The 15,833-nt window shown below is 38.7% G+C and overlaps 1 protein-coding gene across 3 annotated transcripts in view; it reads left to right on the forward strand.

The window, feature by feature from the left end:
• The first annotated feature begins 7,240 nt into the window (after positions 1–7,240).
• The window catches only part of CNTN5 (contactin 5), a 678,174-nt gene continuing 669,581 nt past the window's right edge, over positions 7,241–15,833 (forward strand). For 2 of the 3 annotated variants that reach the window (XM_056329574.1, XM_056329577.1), the window contains exon 1: positions 7,242–7,412. The gene's annotated coding sequence lies outside the window, so the exon portion shown is untranslated. Of the gene's footprint in view, positions 7,413–15,833 lie in introns of all 3 variants that reach the window. The other variant, XM_056329576.1, reaches the window with a different exon arrangement.

Genomic DNA, 15,833 nt, shown 5'->3' on the forward strand with positions numbered 1-15,833 from the left:
GGATTAAGTTCACACCCTAAACCATGGCCTGGAGGAGAACCTGCCACTGAAGACACACTGCTGTAGAAATTTAATGGAATCATGCCTTGCTGGGGTATGATTTTTAAACTCTTGTTACCTGTTAACTGCTTTGATGTTAGGAGAGTTTGTGAAGGAGATTTAAAAATCTAGTACATTTGCTTGAATATCTTTATGATTCTCTACAGTGGGATGTTTGAGGTTTTTGTGGGGGTTTTGGTGTTGGGGTTTTTTTTCTTTTTAAAGCTGGAAGTTACACTTTGAAATATGGGTTAAAGTGACAGAGCTGCAATGTCAAACCATTAAAAAGTAACCATTAGCATAAAAGTTTCCTATGCTACTTCAGACTCCTCCCTCATTTTTCCTCCAAAGTTAACTTTTAGTTTATCTGGACACAAGAAATTCATGTCTGAGCACATGAGAATTGTAAAGAAGCCATCAAGAATTTCTGTTTCTGACTTAGTGGCAAACACACTTGTGTTTAGGAAATTATCTTGCAGCACATAACCCTGGAAGTTCCCTTGAAATAGATCAATTCACTTTAGTAGCGTGTGTAAGCATATTGTGGTAGCTGTGATCACAATACTAGTAAGACATCATCCGCTTTAAAACCCAGTAGTTTTGATTGTTGCAGATGGTATCAAGACATTAACGAAGTAGGGTATGTTCCTTGGTATTGGTTATTGGTGCAGCTGTTAAGTTAATGAAGTCAGTATATATTCAGTTTTAATTGTAGACACATTTTATTTGAGCTTTCATAGAACAGCTGTGAAATAAGTGCTATAATTAATGTTCTGTGGGTTACACTGAAATCTATGTATATATATTAGAAATGATATGTTATAATCTCCATTCAATTTATTTAGTTTTTAGTTCTTAAGATGAAAGATCATCAGATAATTGTAGTTTCTTCAGAAAACATTTAAAGGTTTCAAAGTCATTTTCGTTTGTGCTTTCACCTGCTAAGTCACCATCAATAAAATTTATTATTAGATTAAATCAATTTATTTGATTAAATTAATGCCATCTTTAGATATCTAGATTTATCAGGTACTCAGCATGTCAATACTGGAGTCAAGCAGGCTGTTCCAGTTGTACTTGAAGAAATAACCTCATTCTAGCTTTCTTTTGTATTATTTTCATATAGGGTGTTCCAAATTTGCCATTCCTAGGAAACTGTCATATAAAGGATAAAACATCAAAGGGAAGTAAAATGTTGAATCTAATCCCCTTGGGGAGGCAGGTGAGTAAACTAGGGGATGTTGATTTGTGCTACTTTAATTGCAGCTACTGCAAACTCCCTCAGTTTCAGACAGTCTCCATCAAACACTTTCTTCTATGGCACAACATGACGATAGGGAACTCAACAAAGCAGAATGGTCAAATCTTCTGGGACACTGAGATTAACAGAATAATCTGAGATTTTCTCAGACTCAAGGAAGTGATTTATATATTCTTCTTTCTTCCCTCCTTCCATTCTTTTTCTGTTTTCCTCATGGGATTTAGAAAAGGGTTTGTTCGGTTTGTTTGTTGTTTTGTTTTCAAGTGAGAGTGAACAAATTCAGTTATACACCACCAAATAAGGACTTTCTAATAGTGTCACCTAGGTTTCTTGGGGATAACTTTATCCAGCTTTACTTACTCATTACATTAGTTATTGCATTGTCTTGTACACTGTGTTATATTCCAGGATTCCCCTTTTTCTTAGAGTGACCCTGAAATGCTCAAGTGACTATTCCGGAAGGCAACGGGTGTCTGAAAACTACAGCAACTTTGTCTTCCTAGTACTTCCTTCACAGATTTCACAAATCCTCTGGAACAAAAGATAATGGCATATACTGTGGGATACATAAATTGCTTATGTCATAAATTCCAGATTTTTATTTTCCTCAACAGGAAAATCACCTAGGACTGAAGGCTCATTCATTAAAAGTAATAAAAAGCCTAATTCACTTCTAGTGTAGTAACAGGTATACTATACTCCTATGAAGGTTTTCATTGATAAGTATGCTTCCCTTATCAAACCTCCTCTTTTAATGTATCTCTGTTGAATTCGGCGTTGGGGGTGGGGAAAGAGCATTTGTTACTGCACACTTAGGGCTATGGGAATTCTGCTTCTCCTTTGCTTCATTACCAGGAAGACACGGGGAGATTACTTTCTTTTGCAGCATCCTCCATCTTTGGGAGGCACAATGGTATGTTCAAATATTTTTTAAAGTAGACTGTAATGCCCTGGTCTATAAGGGCAGAATTCTGTGTACCATTGTTAGATACTTAAGCAAAAGAATCTATTCTTTTTTTTTAAGTACAAACAAAAATCAGAGGAATGTGGAATTGTTCAAAATCTTTGAAAAAATCAGGCCACTTATATTTAGGTATTGAAATATGAGTTAAGAACCTAAATTTAGTATCTACCCCTGTCTGGATTCAAAAGTCATGGATTCTGACCATCCAGTAACTGAATGGAGGGCAGTCTTCATCCTTCGTGCTCTTGGCTCTTTTGAGATGTGGGTTAGGAAGGTATGGGGATTTATCTTTGTTGCTATCCGGTTCTCTTTGCTGCTGAAACATTCAGATATAATTACAGGTTGTTCTTCTAAAATTCTGTGGTGCTCACAGAACCTCTAATTTCCTTTTGTTTTTCTCTACTTTGAGGGTTATGCTTCACCACATCCCCTAACTAGTTCGCTATCAGTAACAGCTCATATTACCATGGGATGGCTGCAGTGGTAAATAGATCTGTTCTTTCTCCACTCTTTACCCCTTTGTGCATTTTACTCCCATGTGCAGTAGAAGCTTTGCTCGATGTTTGTAGAAGGTAAAATCAGTCTCCAGGGAACACTAGACCCTTCCTGTGCATATGGTGAAGATCAAGCTGGAAGGAATGAGGAAAATTATGGTTTTGCTTTTCCCAGCATACTAACTAGTACAGTTGTATCACAGCATCAAAAGCAATGCATTGAATCTCATAACAGATGTTCCAGGTATATCTCTCACAAGGTTAGGAAAGCCGGGAGAGAATATGAATCTGCAAATCCCTTCTGATCTTTGTTCTGCCTCTGAACTTCAAAACCATATTGCACTTGCACAAAGCATGCACAGAAAAGTAAGAGGATCCCTCTCTGCTGGTCAGTTTATCCTGCTTCTGTCAGTAGCCAGGAAACTGACTTTTAAGAACCTGTTCTTCTGGTTTCCTTTGGACCAGCCTCACAAAGCCAGTAACTTGCAGTGGAGAATAAGCATACAAATGGGTTTGGTGTAAAGCTAAGATATTCACACCTGCAACTTCCCTGAGGCTTCTGGGGAGACAAGGGAACTCCCAGCCTGTCCCCCACAAAGTTTGCTCTTTGATGACCATTGTTTTGGTAGTAACATTCCGTAAGGTTCTTGAGGTGCTTGATTAAGTGCAGTACAGCTCTGTCATCCTCTCTTACTTAGACCATGCTTCAATGAAACAATACCTTCAGTTTACAAGTTTCTCTTGCAGAATCAAAAAGACAGTTGTGGCATGACATAGAACTGTGATATGGAACATGCTTAATTCTGCTGCTTCTAAACTTTTTCAAGTAGATTAACTTCCTCCCAGTCTCTATGTTGGACCAGCTGTCATCTCTCTGCCAGTTCTGAAAATTTAGGAGACTCAGGTCCCCAGAGGTTGGTCTTTTTGGTTTATTTTATGCAGCAACTTCTTCCCATTGCTAACGTCTCCAGTTTGTTAATTAGCTGCTATAACTGAAAGCTTGTATGGTAGGCTCTGAATCTTCTCTGCTGTTTGCCGAAGGCCTGAAGAATTATGTGTCACATTTACACATAATTCTGCTTATCCCCCTACAAATTTTTCTCGTAATTCTAATTATGCAGCCATGAGGAGCTGAATGAGTCTATCCAGATGTTCTAGGGGAGGACAAAATATAGTGGCTGCCACTAAAATTATACAGTTATGTACTAGAATAGGGCCAATGCATATCTTTAAAAAACTAGGATTTGTCAAATACTGTCCTTCAGGTACCTGAAGGAATTTCTCATTATAAATGGGGAGGGGAAGAGAAAGAGAAGCTCTCTCGGTGCTTTAAAGCTACACCCCCAGTGCTGTGGCAGACACAGATGTGAGGGAGAAATTGGCGCAGCCAGTTGTTTTCCCTCAAAATTCACTCCCTGTCTTTCTTTTGCTTATGAGAAAGAACAGTGAAATATCCCAATAATAATGGTATTGCTCGGATAGCTTTCTATGTGGCAAAGAGAAAGAATACAATATGCTCTGCTTAAAAGAAGAGAGACTGAACGAAAAGGAAAGATGTACAAAACAAATAAGAGAAAAGCTCAGAAACAACTCAGACTGCAGATGTGCTGCATCTGTTTGCTTGCCCACTGGGCATTTCTATGGAGGTGGTTAGACAACTAGATCATATACACAAAAGGCAGCTAGGTTGACTTAAAGTCTACAACAGTGATAATACTGTAACAAAGCCATGAATATAATTCACTGTTTATGTATTAAACATTGAAAATATATGCCATAAACCAGCTCATGATCTTACAGTGACAGAGTAAAACCAGAACTGACCTTGCAAAGGATACACACAATCTAATGAAATTTTAAGTTTAAAAGCTGTGTGCCATTTTGTTTCCAAAGAAACTTGTACTCATACATATACAGTCCACTCCTGATTATCTTAAAGGAAAAGGTAAAAATATGTCCTTGTAGAAATACTGTTGATGTGAAGTTAAAAAGAAGGAAGCAAACATAAAATGTTGCTATTCAAAATAAATGTGTTCCTCATCAAGAACTCTATGTAAAAGTGAGCTAAAAGCAAAAATAATGTAGCCCAACAGGTATGGCATGTATGCCTCATAGTAGTCTTTACCAATAACCCTGATCTATAATCTTAACAAGGGAAGATAAAGGCCATAATGTCCAGTCTTTATGACTTAAAAAAGTCTGCATTTCTTTTAATTACATCTCTACCTGTAAAAACAATTAACCAATGAAAGTCACATCTTCACAAGTAATTCCTCACTGTTGTCATGTATGCAGTTTGCAAAAAATACATTTATTAGCAAAAATGCTTCTGGCTTTAACATTCACTTTGGAAATATTGAGAAATGGAGCCTCATAATTTATTCATAAGATCAGAATTAATGCAGTCACTATTCCTGGCTTCTGATTAAATGCTGTCTTGTAACCTAGTAACACTGAAAATAATGACCGGATGATAATTTTCCGTGAATTGAGTCAATGAAGAGAAGCTTTGGTATGTCAAGTTGCAACATTACTTGCCCAACAGAAAAACACCTACAGACCCATCCACAGCTGTGGAGATAATTTTCTTCTGTGTTGTATGGGACAGCATATGCAAAGTCCATTTCTAACGGTGGGTTCATTCTCAGTCTTTCACTATGATAGTTAAGACAGTGGTAGATGGTGATGGAGCAGAAATTTACAGTCTTAGAATAATAAAAAAGGAATTGAGAGTAAGGTGGTTTTGCAGCTCATTCTCACTGATATTAGTGGACAGAATTCATTCAACGTGACATTGAGCTGTAAATCCTCTGACAGACTTCCATATAGTATACAAGACCACAAAAGTGTATACAGCTGTGTCACTCATCACTGATAACGTTATCATGCTAGACGCTTCTATATAAAAGACAAGCAAAAGACAGAAAAAAACTCATATAAGACTAGACTAAGAGTTGTGTAAGCACTCTCAGCAAACTCCAAAATTAAACATTTCTTCCTCCTTGTGAATTTTAAACAAATAAAGGACATTTTCTAAAAATTAATCAGAAAATACCTGGGATAGGGAAAAAAAATAAATACGAAGACAAATTCGTAAAGAAAAATGCACACACATATATTTGTACATCATACAGGTTCAGAAAGCCTAAATCATTGAAATGGAGTAACTGAAGCAGAGAAAAATCTTGGCGAACAGGAACTAGACAACAGTCACTCAGCTAATGCATAAGTTAAATAAAGAGACCTAATTACTTGAGGAAGGCAAGAAAAAAAAAAGCAAGGAAAGAAAAGTATTGAAGGGCAAAAAAGTATTAAATGTTAAATCTGAAAGTTCTCATCGCTGCAGGAAAGAAAAAAAAAATAAAAAAGAGAAGAAAAGGATTAACATCAGCCTAGATCCTGAGGGTAGCCATTAAAGGCACAGAGTGGGAGCGCGCACTAGACGTATGGATGAGTACGAAGCGGCCGAGGAACACGAAAAAGGCGAAGTGGCAGGAGCGGTGCCGGCGGCGGGAGCTCGGCCAGCCCTACGCGGGGCCCGGCGCGCAGCGGCCGCGGGGGCGGTGCTGCGCGGGGGCGGGGGAGGGCGCAGCAGTGCGTAGCGCAGCGCCGGAGATGGGGCGAGGCGGGGCGCCGCAATAAGAGCGGATGGGCGATGGGGAAGGGAACAGGGAGGGAAGAGGCTGCCGGAGCCGCGGCGTTGCAGCTGCTGGCCCTGGGCTTGCTGCCCCCGGTGTTGTTTCAGTTACAGCAGCCGTGCTATATAGGCGGAGATCGCGCGGGTGCGGTGCGGAGCGGTGCGGCGCGGAGCGGGCAGCCTCCGCGGCTCCCGGCGCTTGGCCCCGGCTGCAGTGCGCGGGGGTAAGGCGGGTCATCACCGCTGTGAAGGGAATAAAATACGTTTCAGAAAAAAAACCCAAAAAACCCAACCAAAACAACATCATCTACCTGGCAGGCGGATGGGGAAGGGGTGGCAAGGGGAGGATGGGGGCAGAAAGTGGTTTCTGGGAAAGGCTGGGGGCTTGGGTTAAAGCCGAGCAGCAGCCCAGGGGAGAGCGCTCGCCAACTCGCCTTCTTGCCTTCACGCTCCGGGGCAAGCAGTGGAGAGGAGGAGGAAATGGGGGAGGAAGGCGGCGAGGAGCAAGAGAGGGAGGAGGAAAGGGGGGGGGCGGGGGGAGTCCTTGTACGCTTAGGGGTAGGGGCGAGCCGCGGGCGGCGGTGTGAGATGGCACACACATAGGCAACATCTGTACGGTATATATACATACAGAGAGGTCCAGCCAGGGGCGGGCAGAGCCTCCGCCGCCCCCCCGGGAGCAGCCGGGGGAGGTGCCTCGGTCCCCCCGCCGGGAGGGGGCACGGCGGGGCGGGAGGGGCTCGCGGGAGCCGCCGGCGCGGATGCCTTCACCTGGGTTTCTTCATCTGTGAGCGGGGCGAGGAGGAGAGGCGGTCGGGTCTGGAGAGCTACCGCTGGATCGTTTGAAAAAAAAAAAAAAAAAAAAAAAAAAAAGAGGGAGGGGGAAAAACCCAACTCTGCAATCCTCTGCTCCCCACAGGCTCGGCACCATAAGGGACTGCTATATTTGAGGCTGTCAGGAGGATGGGAGAGAGAGACTGAGAGTCAGGGCGAGAGAGAGACGGTGCCACAGCAGCGGTAAGTGCCTTTGCCGTTCCCCCAGCCAGGCACTGTTTTCCCTGGTTAGACTTTGGAGTGCGTGCAGATTATTTGTTGTAATATCCATCGCGGCATCTCTGTGAGCAGTTCGCTGTGGAGCCAGCAATGGTGAGAGATCCCATTTTTGGGCTCCTGCAGCAGGTTTATGTGATTTGCTTTTTGTTTTGAATCTTGCATTGAAATTGTTGTCGTAATTGAGCGGAAAAGTTGAAGCAGAAATTACTGTGATCTACTATATGTTTGCTGTCGTTTAACTTGCTAGCAAACTACTGCAGTGAATGAGTTGTGAAGAGTTGATGCGAGGCTTTTAGAACAAATACGTACTCCGGAGAAAAAATGCCTGTTTTAATGTGCTAATTTTTATGTTTGGGAGAGCTACCGTGCTAATGCTTGAGGGTGAAACAGAAAATCACCTAGCGTATTGAGTTTATAGTTATGCACTAAAAGTTGTATTGCTATGAAGTTCAGAATGGTACTTGGCTTTGGGATAAACAATTACCTCCGGAATTAGAAAAGTGTGGTGCCTGGACTGTTCCCCTTTGCTGACAGGCAGAGGAGATGGGATTACCTGAAGATGCGCAGATTTTCCCTCGGTGATGTGAGGACAGTGGGTAAGACTTAGTGGAATGGCTATGAGCTAGCTAGAAGATGAACTGAGAGTTATTTCTGTAACGCAGAGCATGAAACTGTGTTTTAAAGGTTTTTATCTCAGAAAAAAATTCTGCATCCATTACTGTATCTGTGCTTCAGACGTTTAGTTTCATTCTGGTTGAGCAGAAACCTCATAAAACAGAAGTTACACAACATAGTGTAATGTGACTACTTAGGAATAAAGTTTCCTGTGTTGCAATATTTTAAAAAATTAACATAAAGCTTTTGCAAAGTTTGTTATTTTTTTTAATTTAAAAGTAATACTTTCCTTGAATGGAACATTTTCAGTAATATTTCTTAATGAAGGACCCGATGCCAAATTCTTCTGAGTCACAGCATTTACCCTAGTCTTCAGTGAGCTTTGGATGACACCCTAAAGTTTGAAACCACAAATAAATTACATGTTCACTGTTAGCCAAAAGCTAAGGGGGATTCCTGATAATTAAAATGTGGATGACATTTTCTAATTATTAAAAATGCAATTAATTCTTGCTGAGTTATAGTAGAACTCCTTCAGAAGTACTTTATGGCAATCAATATTAATGCAAGATCAGTTCATTGTGATTAATATTATTACAGCGGGTATCAAAAGAATTAGCAATAATTGGGCCGTTACTTTAAAGTGCTATCAAAATATCTATTAGAATTCGTAAAAATGTATTTTCATATATTGACTTTAATTACTATAGCCTTTATTTGCAAAATTTCAAGTTAAAAAAAAGCCAAAAAACCCAAATCCCATTCAATATCTATCTTGTTAGGAGGGAAGATGCTTGGTGTGTGAGGTATACTGAAAGGAAGACAGAAAACTGAGACATGAACTATAATAACTGAGGAATATTTCATGTACAGTGGTCCTCTGTGGCAATATACTTTTAACTATGTGAATGATTAAGACATGTGGTTAAGAAGACTAAGGCTTGGAAGGCAACAAATGTATAAAGAAAGGAGGATGAATGGTTAAGCATTCTTGAAGGTGCTAATAGCTAAATAGTTTTAAGTGTGCTATTCAACATGCAGTTTTTCTGTTTCATATACTTACAAGCAGATGCCCATGCAAAAAGTCAGAACTAGCAGAGTGTGATATAAGAGTGTGAAGATAGCTACATCTGGAGACTGAGAGTGTAGATTTTAGGTTTGTTGGTCAATATGAAGCTGAAGAGCAAATTCTTGAGTTCTAGGTTAAAATGTGAGGGGAAAGGATCTTCGTTTTATAATAAGGGCAGATACAAAAAATCTGGCTGAATTAGAGCTGAAAATTTGAAAGAAAGCAGCTTTGAAAACTGATCTGGAGGAAAATATCTTAGCACCTAAGATAAAAGGTATGATTAAAAACTCTGCTGTTACGAAATAATAAAGGACAACTTTTAAGAAATGCATAACTTCGAGGACTGTCAGCACAGGTTCAATACAGGAAGGTCATGACTGGCAAATTTGCTCGAGTCCCCTGAATAAGTTGCTGACATGGTAAACTATTGGGGAATCAGTGAGTATGATGTATGGGGGCTTCAGAAAATGTCCGGTTCTGTGCTCCACAAAATATTGATTTGGAAACGTAAATTTTGGAAGCACTGCTGGAATGAATTCAACCTGACTTAGAGATAGGGACCAGAGGGTGTCAGTAAAGGTAAAGAGCTCTGGATGAAAGGAGGAGGTTAAAAGTATGAGGCTTTAAGTGACAGTCTGAGATGCAGTTTTCTTTCTTGCTTGTTGTAAAGCTGGCATGTTCAAAAAGAGTGAATCTGATTTGCTAGCAATACAGAAAAATCTGTTCCACTGAACAGAGTCAGCACACTGAAAGTTTTCTGATTAGGTTAATGATAAGAATATTTATTTTAAGTAATTGATGCAAGTCTTTACTAAAGGCATCATAGAAAACTATACATTAAGAATATACATGCCAGGGGGCTGGCACTGAGCCATCTGAGGTGACTGGTTCAGTGGCATTGAAAAAAAAAAACCAAACTGTTCTGAATTATTTTGCCTTTCTGCATATAGCCTGTAAAACAGATCTTGGTTTCTCTGGATTCACTGCATAATTTGCCACTGTTGGTCTGCTCCCTCCATATGCTCCTGCTAACAGCTTCTGCATTGCACTTTCTCTCAGTTTCAGAACCACCTCAATCATTTGAACAATTTCTCATACTCTAAAATACTAAACTGAAATTCACCACAGTTTGTACAGTGTTCTTAATTCCTAAGAATCAATGTCAAACAGTCATTTTCTTGCTAATATATGGGCAAATCTTCCACAGAATGTATTTTCTTCTTTCTGTGCATAGCCTCTCTGATGCTTTTTTCAGGGTCTGTTACACCCTGTACTATCAACTTTGCGCTTTACAAGGAAAAACTACTCTCTCTGGACATGATGGAGTCCCTACAGAGTTTTATCTTCTGAGCAGTTCTGATCAATAACACTACATTATGGGCCAGTGCCTTTTGAAAAATTAGAGAATTGTTAGAACCTGATAAAAGAAATACTTTTTGATTTTATTTAAATTTAAGATTTCAAAGCCTCGTAATGTATGTATGCATATGTATATCTGTGTTTATACCCACACATACACTGGGTATGAGTGATGATTCTGTGTCTTTGCAAGCTGGAATGGAAACAACAAAACCATTTTCTGGTTAGTAGAAGGAAATGTAATCTCTTTGGTTTTATAATAAATTTCATGGCTGATTTATGAAAATGTCCCAAAGTGTATGGATCATAAGAAAATGAGATCTTTGCTTATATTCCGCTTTCTAAAAGGGAGCTCAGGATGTTTTCTCACTGTACTTCATAAAGGCCACCAATCAAGTTTTATGGGTTCAAGTGGATGTATAACAGGGGATTGTGTGTCAGATTCTATATGCTGTGAATATGGTAAAATATTAGAATTACCATCCATGTTACGGCTGATGTTCTTGATCACACATGCCCATACTTAATCCGTGTAGTCATCCACTCAGACTAGCTCCTAAGCTTACAGAGCCATGAGGTTATGTCAGAATGACAGAGTAATTCATGCTGTCATGTAGTAGTTACCAACATCATAGTTCACCTCTGTACACCTCCTTCAGGACCAAACCTACATGTCAGCCTCAGGAAAAATTGATAAATCTTCTCCATTCCCATACCTAGAAATAGAAAATGCATCAAACTTTTTCCATCCATCAGAAACGTCTTTTGGGAGTTTCTTTTTTCAGTACGCTCTTAAAGATTTTATTGTAAATGGTGTTAAAACATGGTATCTTTGAAGAACCTCCTGCTGCTGGAACTAAACCCAGACAAACATTGAAGGTAGTTCATTGCAGTTACTGAGAAAGGGTAAAGGATGGCAACTTCCCATTCAACATACAGGGAGTGTGGCACCAGCCTCCTTGTGCGTGAGAAATGCTCACATTTTTATAGCCAGAAGTTTAAGATTTTCTATATATCCAATGGGACTCCTAGCCTGCAAATCATTTTGATCAAGACTAAATGTACGGCTTTGTAATTGATATAGACATAGTATCAGCTCGGTGTTTTGGGTGTCTTCCCTTACTAAATAGAATAATTTTGCAAAAATTCATGAACCCCATTTTATTTTTATTGGTTTAATAGTTTTTCTTGAGTATGTGAAGGACATTGCCTTGTGGCTGTAACATTCCTGTTATAGGTTGTAACCAACCTGCTACAGCAGTGCATTCAGCCAAGAGTAGTAGTACGCAGATGGGCATGTAAATGAAAAACACTTTGTGGTCATAGTGTCAGAAGAAGCTAATCTAACAGTACAACCTCTTCATAATACTATTCTGAGAAGACATTCAGGCACTAAAATTGAAAAGTTGTAAGTCTTGCTTATCCATAAAAAGATGTGTTCGTTCAGAAGATGTGTTCGTTGCAATAACTTCCCCCAAAATGTGCTCTCAAAACGAAGTAGTAATGGGCAAAGAGCTTAACAGAAATTTACTTTTGAAGGGGTGATTAATTATTGCCTGTTTAATTACACAAGCATTATTTTTTCTGAAAGATGACCAGTTATCCCCATTAGCTTATTCCGCAGACTTTCATATGCTATTTGCTCTCAGTTGTTTGCAGGTCTCCACATAGACCTGGAAAGTAATGAGCAAAACTGCGTGAAAATGAGTCAACAAAGTCATAGTATATACTTTACCTCTTCTGAGGTGATTCTCACAGTGAACATTTTCCAAAAGTTAAGTAGCATAGTCACTCAAAAAAATTACTCTAGATGTGCTGAACACTTTTTTGACATTTATTAGCACTGTTGATCTGGCAGAGTCATTCAGCTTTATATTACTGTGATGTAATCCGGATTATTAATTTATCTTTACATTTATTCTTCTAATGGCTTGGATGGGGGACAAGACAGACAGATTCTGAGAAGGCTGGAAAATACTGACATTTCAGGAACTGTCTTGCTCTTATATAGGAATTTCAGTATGCCTAGCACACAGAAACATGGTTGTATTCCAAATAAGCATTTTAATTTCTCATCATATAGACAAATTAAAATCCCATCCAGTATATTTTTTCTATGCTTACTAATTTCTTTTCCACAAGCATTCACTGCCTGGAATATTATACAGCCCACTTTCTGGACCAAATTAATGATATTAAACTTCCTATCTAAAGTTGCACATGCACACTTTCAAAGCTGGGAAAAAATCGGATACAGTTCTCTATCTAATATTTAAGTTACTTTGATGCACAGTTCACCAATTGCATCTATAAATTGCTGATTTTTCTATTATGGCATAACTTGTAGGTACATCTATTTACATATATTTACAAAATGCTGACGCCACTTTACAATGCATTTGCCCCAACTGTCTAATTCACATCACAAGTCCGTACTAAACAGTATTTATATTAGAATTCTGATTGCCACAGAAGATTTGTTGTTTTATTGGAAAGGCCCTCTGACTCCATTATAAACCTTATAATTACTATCATCATGGTAGCAACTAGGGACTACAATCATAAATCAAGTTTGGATTGTACGTAGAGCTGTAAATGCAAAATGGTCCCTGAATCAAAGAATGTATGGCTTAACTCAAGAGCTCTTCCTTTTTTGCTATATTTGCGACCTTTGAAATGCTTACATCTCAGGGAAGACATCTCTGTTTCACAGCCATGATACCATGATCATGTATAGATTTCTTCAAGATCACCTCCCACACCAGAAAAAAAAGCCAAGATATGATCTGCAGCACTATGATGTGCAGTGATCATACATACAGGCTATGAAGTGTCTTGCAAATTTATCTGAAGACTGTACCAGCAGTCCACATTTACTTCTAAAATGGGTACTTTTAAGACCGCTTTTATACATTAATTCATTCTTCACCTTTCCAAAATCTCATGCAGATCAAATCTTATTAAAAACAAATATATGGACTTTCACATGAGTTTCTATTAGAAGATAAGTTCTCCTTATTAGAACTTCTGATTTGTTTTTGTCATGAGTTAAAGAAACCAAATAATAGACTCACTCTTGCTGTGGCATTATTCTTTGTTTTGTTTTGACTTCTGCACATCTGGGGTGATGCAAACTCTTGATTTCTCAGTCTCGTGCTATTCAAGGTGCTCAAAATGTTCTTTCTCCACAGTAACATATGCAGTGTCATGTATTATTGCTTACATAAAACTCAGCTCAGGGAATCAGAATAAAGCTATGACTTCTCTGATGTGGTAACATCTCTTTGATGTGTGTGTGCTTCTCAACTCAAAACCAGTTGTATATTATTTCCTCTGGCTGGACTTTGGGAATGTAGGCTGGACACTGAAATAGCTTCAGGCTGAGAAAGACTGACTGTTACATGGTTTTGAGAAGAGGCATAATTGAAAATGTAGAACAGATCAGATAACAAGGGAGGATAATTTATTAAGAGGACCATTGGCACACAAAGAGATAATTTAGAAAACATGATACATAGCTGAAATGTCTGCAGTCTTGCACTTCTCCCCCCTTGCATATCACAACTGACTGATTGCTAACATCTAAGTATTTATTTGCTTTATCAATCACTGTGCCCAAGTCATTCACTGATGGGCATAATCCTGTGTTTGTGACTTACCAAGGCATCTCTGGAGGAAATTTGAATGTCGTCGGTAACGAATTGAGATGTTACTGAAGGCATCAGGTAGGAGGAGGATGTTTGCACAAGGGGCATATTAATCAACAATAGGAGAAAATATGCAGCATCAAAGTAGCGTAATTCAGTTGATTTTGGATTAAATTCTTGCATGTTTTCTGTAAAGTAGAAACAAGACAGACAGACTGATTGATCAAGCCTGCAAAAAGCAAAGCCCTTTTCTAGAAAATAAAGGTTGAGCAAGTCGAGAAGCATTGAGCATACGGGAATACTAAGGGTCATTTTACCACCAGAAGTTACTCGTTTAAAGTTTCTGTTTTCTCTGTAAGTTTTCATTAAATATCCAGTGACTATCATAATTCCTTCTCTGTCAGTCTTTCCAAAATAGTTCTTTTGAAACAGCGTGATTCCAGTTGTAAAGGAATGTAAAGGAATTTGCTAAGGATTTCTTTCAAAGCTTATAAAATACGTTGAAGTTATAAACAATGTGTGCATGATTATATGGGATTATAGGATCCGTAAATAAGAATATTGTATGAGAGAAAAAGGAACCTGGCATAGTTTTTGGTCTTCATAATGTGATATTCTGCACCAAATAAAAGCTGGCATATAAGAAAGTATGGTCGGTTGAACACTTTATTTACTAAAAATATTGTCTATTTTAACAACTGCATACTAGTTTCTTGTGTTATCTAAGTTTTCAGAAAGTAAAGCAGATTGTTTTGTGGGACTGGTTTAAAGTTAAAAGAACGTGGTTTATGAGAAAGCTCTCCAAAAACTATAATGGACATGCTTGCTTTTTGCAACCTATGGGAGTGTAACTGAGCAGCTTAGGGGATCCCAAGTATTTCTCTAAAAACTACCTGTAGGTGGTATAGTAAGATCTGGAATTTTTTGTCAGTGGAAGGAGCAGACTGTAAACAGCTATATGCCAGGCAGTGATTTTGGACTTCTTGTTATTATTTCTGGTTTTATTACAGTATTGTAAGGAGGTAACAAATCAAAGCAAATACAAAGGTTTACTTTTTATTGGGCCTAATCTTGTTGAAGTGACTGAGAAAAACTCCACTCCTAAACTTGAAAATAAAAATAAAACCAAACAAAACTAACTTCCAGGATTAAGCACGCTGGACAGTGTTATTTTACTTCTTTATACTGTATGTCACATCTTAAAGACACCTCAGAAACATAGGAAGAAATCCTTTTTCCTTGTTTGAGAAACAGTCCAACAGCTCAGTCAATAGAAACTTTGGGCAGACTGTGGACAGAAGGTCCTACCACAGGAGATTTTTATTGTTTTCTACTAATTTTTATTTTTATTTTTTTTTTTTTTTTTTTTTAGTTACTGGTGTGTAAATACATTACTGGGTTTTGTGACTTAATTTTTTTTTTTCTAGTGTAATCTATTGTATTGCCATTTTATTTTGATTTCCTCATCACCTGAGGTTTTCCCACATATTGGCTGGCATGATATTAGTTTTCTTAATTTTTATGTTTGATTTACCTTTTCTGTATTTGGATTTTCTTGCCGCTGTCAGACAAAGAAGGAGGAGGTGAGGGAAGTATTGAGAACACAACATTTCATCACTACCATTGCCATGTGAATAAGGCAGAAAATAAATGTATGCTGTTAACGTGGTAAAGTCAGAGTCCTTCTGGCTTGAG

This window comes from Falco biarmicus, chromosome 2, assembly GCF_023638135.1.
Source record: "Falco biarmicus isolate bFalBia1 chromosome 2, bFalBia1.pri, whole genome shotgun sequence".
Lineage (NCBI taxonomy): Eukaryota > Metazoa > Chordata > Aves > Falconiformes > Falconidae > Falco > Falco biarmicus.